We start from the raw sequence: 7,082 nt of genomic DNA on the forward strand, positions 1-7,082 counted from the left end.
TCCCTCTCTCCAGAGAGCCCATTTAATAGTGCAGAGCTCCTTTGATCTCTGTATTCCCAGCTTGAACAAAACAGCTGTGTAACTTTGCAACTGCATCTCCTGTTCCTCCAATGCGGCTCACCACAACACTCCAAGAACTCATCCACACCATTTTCCTGCCCCTCTTCCAAACATGGCTAGTCAGAGAAAATCAATATGCAATACAGAATCACTTATAAGCTCATATACCATTACCACTTCCCCCATAATCAATCCCAGAAGCAAAAGTCATGAAGCTCTGAGACAGAACAGTGTGCAGAACCAGTTGTTCAAACCTCAGCTTCACTTTATATTAATGAGGCTTTCTGGCTTTGTTAACTTTGGCTGTAAAAGAACATAGTTATAAAAGAGCCTCTGAAATGTCCAGCCAGTGCCAAGGCTTTGCCCCTGTGTGTAAAACCTTTATCACATGTATATATTTCATAAAGATATGTCATGCACACAATGATAAAGGTGGACATACAATAAGAGAGCAGGGTCTTTGGCATTGCTTTAAGTAAACCCTCACATAGCTTGAAGAAGTCAGCGGGTGGTAGCTCTAAATGACTGACATCTATGATCATCTGTTTAAAATGTCTTTGGTAGGGAAGGATAAGAAAGAAAAGACTTGATGAGTATAGTGTCCTGCATTTGTTTGTTATTTGGAAGAAAAATACCAGAAGTAAAAGACTCATCTTCTGATCAACAGGTTGAAAATTTGTTTGCTACTTTGGGAAAAAGTAAAACAAGAAAATAAAAAAAAAAAGACCAGTTGCTGTATATCACCAATTTGCTCTTTCTCTTTCAGACATCAAAATATTATTATTTTTGTGTGAATGGAGTTTAATCATCACGACAACGTTAAGGTCTAGAAAGTAGTACGCATGCAAAATTTGTGAACATGTATATAATACAAACAGGATATTTATACATTGCTTCTAAACCATAAAATAAAAGTCCACTTTTGATAAATATCCCTGTCTCCTACAGTCATTTATTTCCTACAAGAATTGTTTACTTTAAGTTCACTGTAAACCTCAAAAAACCAGAGACAAGAGTTGCAATCTCTTCTGATTAAAATAATATTATTTTTAAAATGTTTTTTCTCCAAAGGAAAGATAAACAGTTTCCCAAATGAATTCCTCCCCTCCTACCAGCATCATGTACTAACTCCCATGGAGAATTAAACTCAGTACCTTCAGAACAGATGGCAAAGGCCTTATCTGCTTTCCTACCACAGCAGGAGGCAATATAGGTTTGCCTGATAATGCACTCACAATGAGAAAGAGGTTTATTGACCCCTCTCAATATATCTACATCCACCAAACAAATGCTTTTTAAATTTAATCTACAGGTTTTGACTTTTGCAAGTTAATTTACAAAACCTTGCCAAGCATTAAACCTCAGATTCTAAAGAAACTGTTTTCATTTTAGTGCAATTCCAGCTGTACATTTTTTCAAATCTCTGGCACATTTTATTCTCTGTCTTTAATGAAAAGACAGTTAATTTTCAGCATTGATTTTAATAGCTTCAGTGTTCATTTTCTATGTATTTCACATCTTCCTTCCACATTTGTTCTGAAATTATACCATAGTTTTGACACTGCTTTGGCCTGTGCTATATAATGAGCTCATAGTGGTTTAGCAGATGAGTAAGTTCAGTTCTGACACCACACGAGCCCAACAGCTCCTTTTGCTCCATCCAATTGACAGCTGCCCACCTACAAAAGTCTTAAAGCAAAAAAAAAAAATTGAAATATTTCCTGCAAACTATGAAAAATATGTAGATATTAGACCAAAACCAGCTGCTCTCCTGAAGTCCTTTTCCTTTTCAACTAAGCAATCTAAACCTAATTAATGCTCAATTCCTGAATGTTTCAGCTTTTATTTGAATGCAACAGTCCCAAAACTTGGCACTGTGTTGCATATTATTGTATTAGTCAAGGTCATATTAAAAATTATTTTTAATTTTTAGTGATTTGCAAAGGGAAAAAAATTAAGTTTAGGGTGATCTTTAAACTGATGCCTTGAGAGGCCTCCTAGAAACAGAGACTAGACCAGAGTAAAGGATTAAAATAGGTATTTACTTGAAAGGCCTTCAAAGGTACACCCTGGGGAGCCTGAAGCTATTCTCAAAATGGACCCCAAGATGGACAACAGGTCACAAGTTCTTCACACCTTTATAGGCTTGGTTCATTTGCATAGCAAGGTTAATTCTCCAATTAAAGCTTCAGTTTTGCCCTCAGCTTACCCACCCTTAGCGGCTCTTTGGTTTATACTCTTTTGGCCTAGGACAGTCTTGGTGTCCTTGAAGAGCAGACCCAGAGAGGCTTTGTTATGTCTGCCTAGCATGAGAGAGCAGAAATTAACAGGCTACAAGAAATTTTCAGAGCTACACACTAAGCAGTACAGAATTTGAAAAATACGAAAGTTAAAACCTAAGGCATCAAAATCAGAACAAAAGGAAAAAATTGATGAAATTGTTTTGAAGTCTGAGGGAGTGAAAAACAGTGCCTGATGGCAGCCGATCTGATGGCCATTGGGGTGGTGCAAGATATGTTGATGGGCTCCCTTATGGTTTCTTCTAAAAAAGGTATTTATTTACATGGTTTTCTTTTTTCCTAGGATCCTTGTTGGAGCTCACAGAGAACCAGAAAGACCTACACCTTCTTTACAGGGAGAAGAAAAAGAAAGACAAAATAAATTATTGAAATATTGACTCACTAATACTTCTAAACCCAGTATTTTTGCTGTTTGGATTACAGCAATAGGGGCTGAGTTTTACAAGGCTTGTTCTAACTCACACATGCTCTTTCCCAGAATGGTAACTACAACGGGACCATTCAGCTGTTTACCAACAAATGAACAAAACTTGTAGCAATGTACACAAATAGGTAAGAATGATTGTGATTATAATCTCCCCATATAAACATTGCCTTTGCATCAAAATAATTCTGTCATTAGCTGGAAAGAGATGAAGGTCTTCTTTACCTATAGAAATACTATTGTTCTACTTATGACCTAAATGTCTCAGAGTTCCCTGCAGCTACCCTGACTCCGTAGAAAAATCATACCCGTGTCTTCTTCCTACACTGCTGTTGTACTGACATATTCCTGCAGCAAGGAGCCCAGCCTTTGTTACATGCAATGGAATCCTCACGACTTACACAGTCAGTGAGATTTCACACTTCATTAGAGGCTAACACACACACTTACACAAGGGTAAAGGCTGAGCAAGGCATTGTAGTACCAAAATCTAAAGCATGTCTTAAAAGAGGTTTCTGGACGTTCCCTTAATCAAAGTGTTCAATGCTCAGGCATTCTTTGGAATCAGCAAATTAATTCTAGAGTTGATTAATATGGTTTTGTCCTGGTGTTTTCTTCAGTGCAGCACAGAGATGCCCAAAAACTTTTAACTAAATACCTTGAAAATACTAAGCAGTTTAGCAGAATATCTTTAGGCAGCTGTTGCAGTCATCTACCTCTAGAAAACTTAGTGTTTCCACATTACCCAAACACCTTGATTAGGCTGAGCAAAGGCATCTGGAAAACAGTTAGCAAAGCTGCTGAGAAAAGGAGGCTTTCAGCCCACATCTTACATAATTGCTTCTGGGAGAATATTTTCCACTGTTTGGTGCCTGGGTGCAATCTGTGATGAAAGTAATAAGAAAGGGAAAGGAAAAGTGGACAAAAAGGGGAAAGAAAGGTAGAAGTTGAAATGGTATCATAAACAGCACCCTACCACATTATTAGTTTTTCAAATATTTTTTAGAATATCTGTGATTATTTATAATGAATAAGTTAACTTGGGAAATGAATTAGCATAGACTACCTACATGGTGCATCTAGGACAAGCATAGTTATTTTTAGTTAAGATGTAATTTTTATATCTCACTATTTGGATGAATGTCCTCTTTGGTCTTTGAATTAGTGTTTGGCCCACCCTAAATACTACGAGTACTTTCCTCTTTGTGGAGCTTCTATTGTGTTCTTCCACAATAGAAAGGAAATGGGGGAAGAAAGAGAAAGAAGGCTGGCCACAAGGCTGACCACAATGAGACTGGCCATGCTTTCAGCTGGGACACTAACACTTAGAGATAGAAAACTTCTTGGCATGATTATTTCCCCTTACATAATTTCAAAATGGAAGTTCCTGAAGGTATCTCTTGTAGACCTATTAGAGGGAGTGATTTTAAGAAAAAAAGAGAAAATATTTCACAAGTAACGAATCCCTACTTTCAAAGCATGCATGCACGTTCAGTATCAGAACAGTCAGGCAACTCTTTAAAATCTTCAACAATATTTTATAATACTCCTTAATTTTTAGCCCAGCATGCAGACATTTTGTTTGACATTTCCAAATCCGGGTTCTGTCTTTTCCTACCTCCAGCAGAGAAGAGCCTTAAGACATACTTGCTTTTCCCTCTGAACATTATTTCCCACTTCTTTTAAACATTAAGAAATTGTCTTCAATTATAAAGATTCTGTAATACAGATGAAAAAGTCCCATTAGAAAATGGTGCAGAATTGAAGGCAAAATGAGTCTTCAGCTCTCTCAAAACTAAGCATTCATCCTCATTGGTTTTTTTCCTTATGATCAGAAACCAGCACAGGAAATCATCCACAGGTAATATATGCTCCTTGCATCTAAATTAAACTTGCCTACTCTTTTCATCTTTTCTAAATGCAGCAAAACTTTTACCAGAAAACCTGTTCAGTAAATACAACGGTAAATATTCCTACAGCTCTGGAACATGAACATCTTCACTGCCCTGCCTGGCAAGGGGTGCACTAGGGCCTGCAGGGGTACAGCCTGACACGAGAGACCAGAGTCAGACAGTCAAGAGCACCAGAGCAGGAAATAGCCTTTTTACAACTCATTGTTATCTCCCCACCAGCTTCTTCCAGGCAAAACAAGCAAATGAGCTACTTCAGGATTAGATCTGGGAGCACAGTGCAAGTAAAATTGTATCGCTGGTAACTGAGTTTTCCTCAGAAACATGTTCGAGGATGACAAGGAAGAAAAAGGAGGCACATTGAGGCCAAGCACCAGTTTTGAACAGTTGCAGAGCTGACACCACAATATCCTCAAGGAGAAAATGGATTAGGCAGGAGGCTCTTCAGCATGCAGCAACAGACCAGCTCTGTCTGCAATAAAGAGCATCCACATGGCTAAGAAATGAAAATTATTATAATGACAAATACATATTCCCTTTCACCTATGGGCATAGTAAAGGACAGCAAAAAATGAGAAGGTTTATATTCATTTTATAGTTTTAAAAAGTTATTTTACAAGTCCGTGTAACTGGAGGATACTAATACTGTGTGTGTAAAAGCATCTAGAATATAATTAAAACTAGTACTAATTACTGTATAAATTGTGATCCTATCCTTATGACTGTATGAGTAAAACGTTTATAGTCATTCTTGAAGGCACTCTGTATCATAAACATTTCTCTTCCTTATCCACAAATTTTACAGATATATCAGTTTTGCATATTAAATTTGAGAACTTTATAAATAAAGAGAAACTGCATTAAATCAGTAACATGCCAAATATCAATATGTCATTTTGATTATTTCATGCTCAGTAAGTACAATATCTCTAGACCTTATAGTGTTTATTAAAGGTACTTTTACTTCAAAAGGGATTCTCTTCCTTCCCTTTATCTACTTACATTATCAAAATGCCATGAATTCAATAAAATTGACCTTTAATAGATAAGTCTTATTAATCTAAAAACCTCAGAATCTGCTCATCTGTAAGGTATTTTTGGAAAATAAGAGGCTTCAGCAGAGCCTGGCATAACTATCATCTGGGAAGCTACTCCTTTTGTATGTTCCATTCTTTTAATAGAGAATAAATAAAATGTATCAAGCTAGCAGTGGCTGAATGGAACAGATGAAACATCTGCCTTTGTGACAGAATTGTATTTTTAGAACTTGTGTCTTCAGCATTGTTTTCTGTGACCACAACAGACTTGGCTGAAAAAGGGAGAAGGATATGGGTTGATCACCTCTAGGACGACCAGCAGCTAGGCCAGCCAACAAACCCCTTGGGGCCCTTGCTATATCTTTTAATTAGAAGGACACCAGGACACTCTGTGGCATGGTTACTACTTTTTCTCCTCTTCTAAGAATAGCAGTGAGGAGACTTATTTTAGGGACCCAGTGCCACAGAAATCAAAGACAAAGCAAAAACTTGATTTCCTTTTTCTGTCTTACTTTGTTTTCATGTGGACCACTGTGTGTGTTCAAGTATCTGAGAATGCCTGGAGATATAAAGAATAGTAAATTTTTTTCTTATCACAGTATCTTTTCCTGTCAGGCGAAGGTGAAAACTCAGCTCCAATCAAGTTCTAAGAGAGAACAGAACATCATGGGTCTACAACAGATACCATTTTTCTCTCATAGCCCCTGCTCCATGTATTAGAGAGCTCCCCATAGATCAAACCCCCTAACCAAGTTTTTGCCCCTCTCAGTTTTTCTCACTGTTTACAATTCTCCCCATAAGTAAGGTTTTATTCTTTTTATTCTGTAAAGGAGGATCATTCTTCCACAGATGCTGCTATCTCAAAAGCTATGTAGATTATGGGCTGCACTGCCACTTTGAAAAATGTGATGAGTATCTGATCACCTGTCTGTATTATCTGTAATCAAAAATGTCTTGAAACTAAGATCTCAACTCTAACAGTTTATCAAAAAACTAAGTGAAATTTACCTCTATTTTTGTGATTGTTTATTGTTTGAGCTTTAGCTTTTACCACCCAAAAGCAATTTAGTGAAAAAATTTTCCCCAAATCTGAACTACTTCATAATAGCCTTCATAAAGACTCCAAAATAATACTTTGATTGAGTTGCTCTGTGATGCAACTGCTGACCACATTATGCCAGGTCTTCATTAGAATCACAGAATGGCCTGAGTTGGGTGGGACCTTAGAGATCATCTAGTTCAAACCCACCACACCTGTGGAGAGGGGTGCTGCTCACTAGGTCATAAAATAAAATACATCATAAAAAAAAAACCTGAGAGATACATTATGTTAGCAGTCATTGGTTCAGCA

General features: G+C 37.2%; 1 long non-coding RNA gene across 4 annotated transcripts in view; it reads left to right on the top strand.

The window, feature by feature from the left end:
- The window catches only part of LOC108448278, a 30,829-nt gene extending 25,254 nt beyond the window's left edge, over positions 1-5,575 (top strand). For all 4 annotated transcript variants that reach the window (XR_001864121.1, XR_001864118.1, XR_001864119.1 and 1 more), the window contains one exon: positions 2,644-5,575. This is a non-coding gene — a long non-coding RNA (uncharacterized LOC108448278). The remainder of the gene's footprint in view (positions 1-2,643) is intronic.
- Positions 5,576-7,082: the final 1,507 nt, after the last annotated feature.

This window comes from Corvus brachyrhynchos, unplaced genomic scaffold (assembly GCF_000691975.1).
Source record: "Corvus brachyrhynchos isolate BGI_N302 unplaced genomic scaffold, ASM69197v1 scaffold178, whole genome shotgun sequence".
Lineage (NCBI taxonomy): Eukaryota > Metazoa > Chordata > Aves > Passeriformes > Corvidae > Corvus > Corvus brachyrhynchos.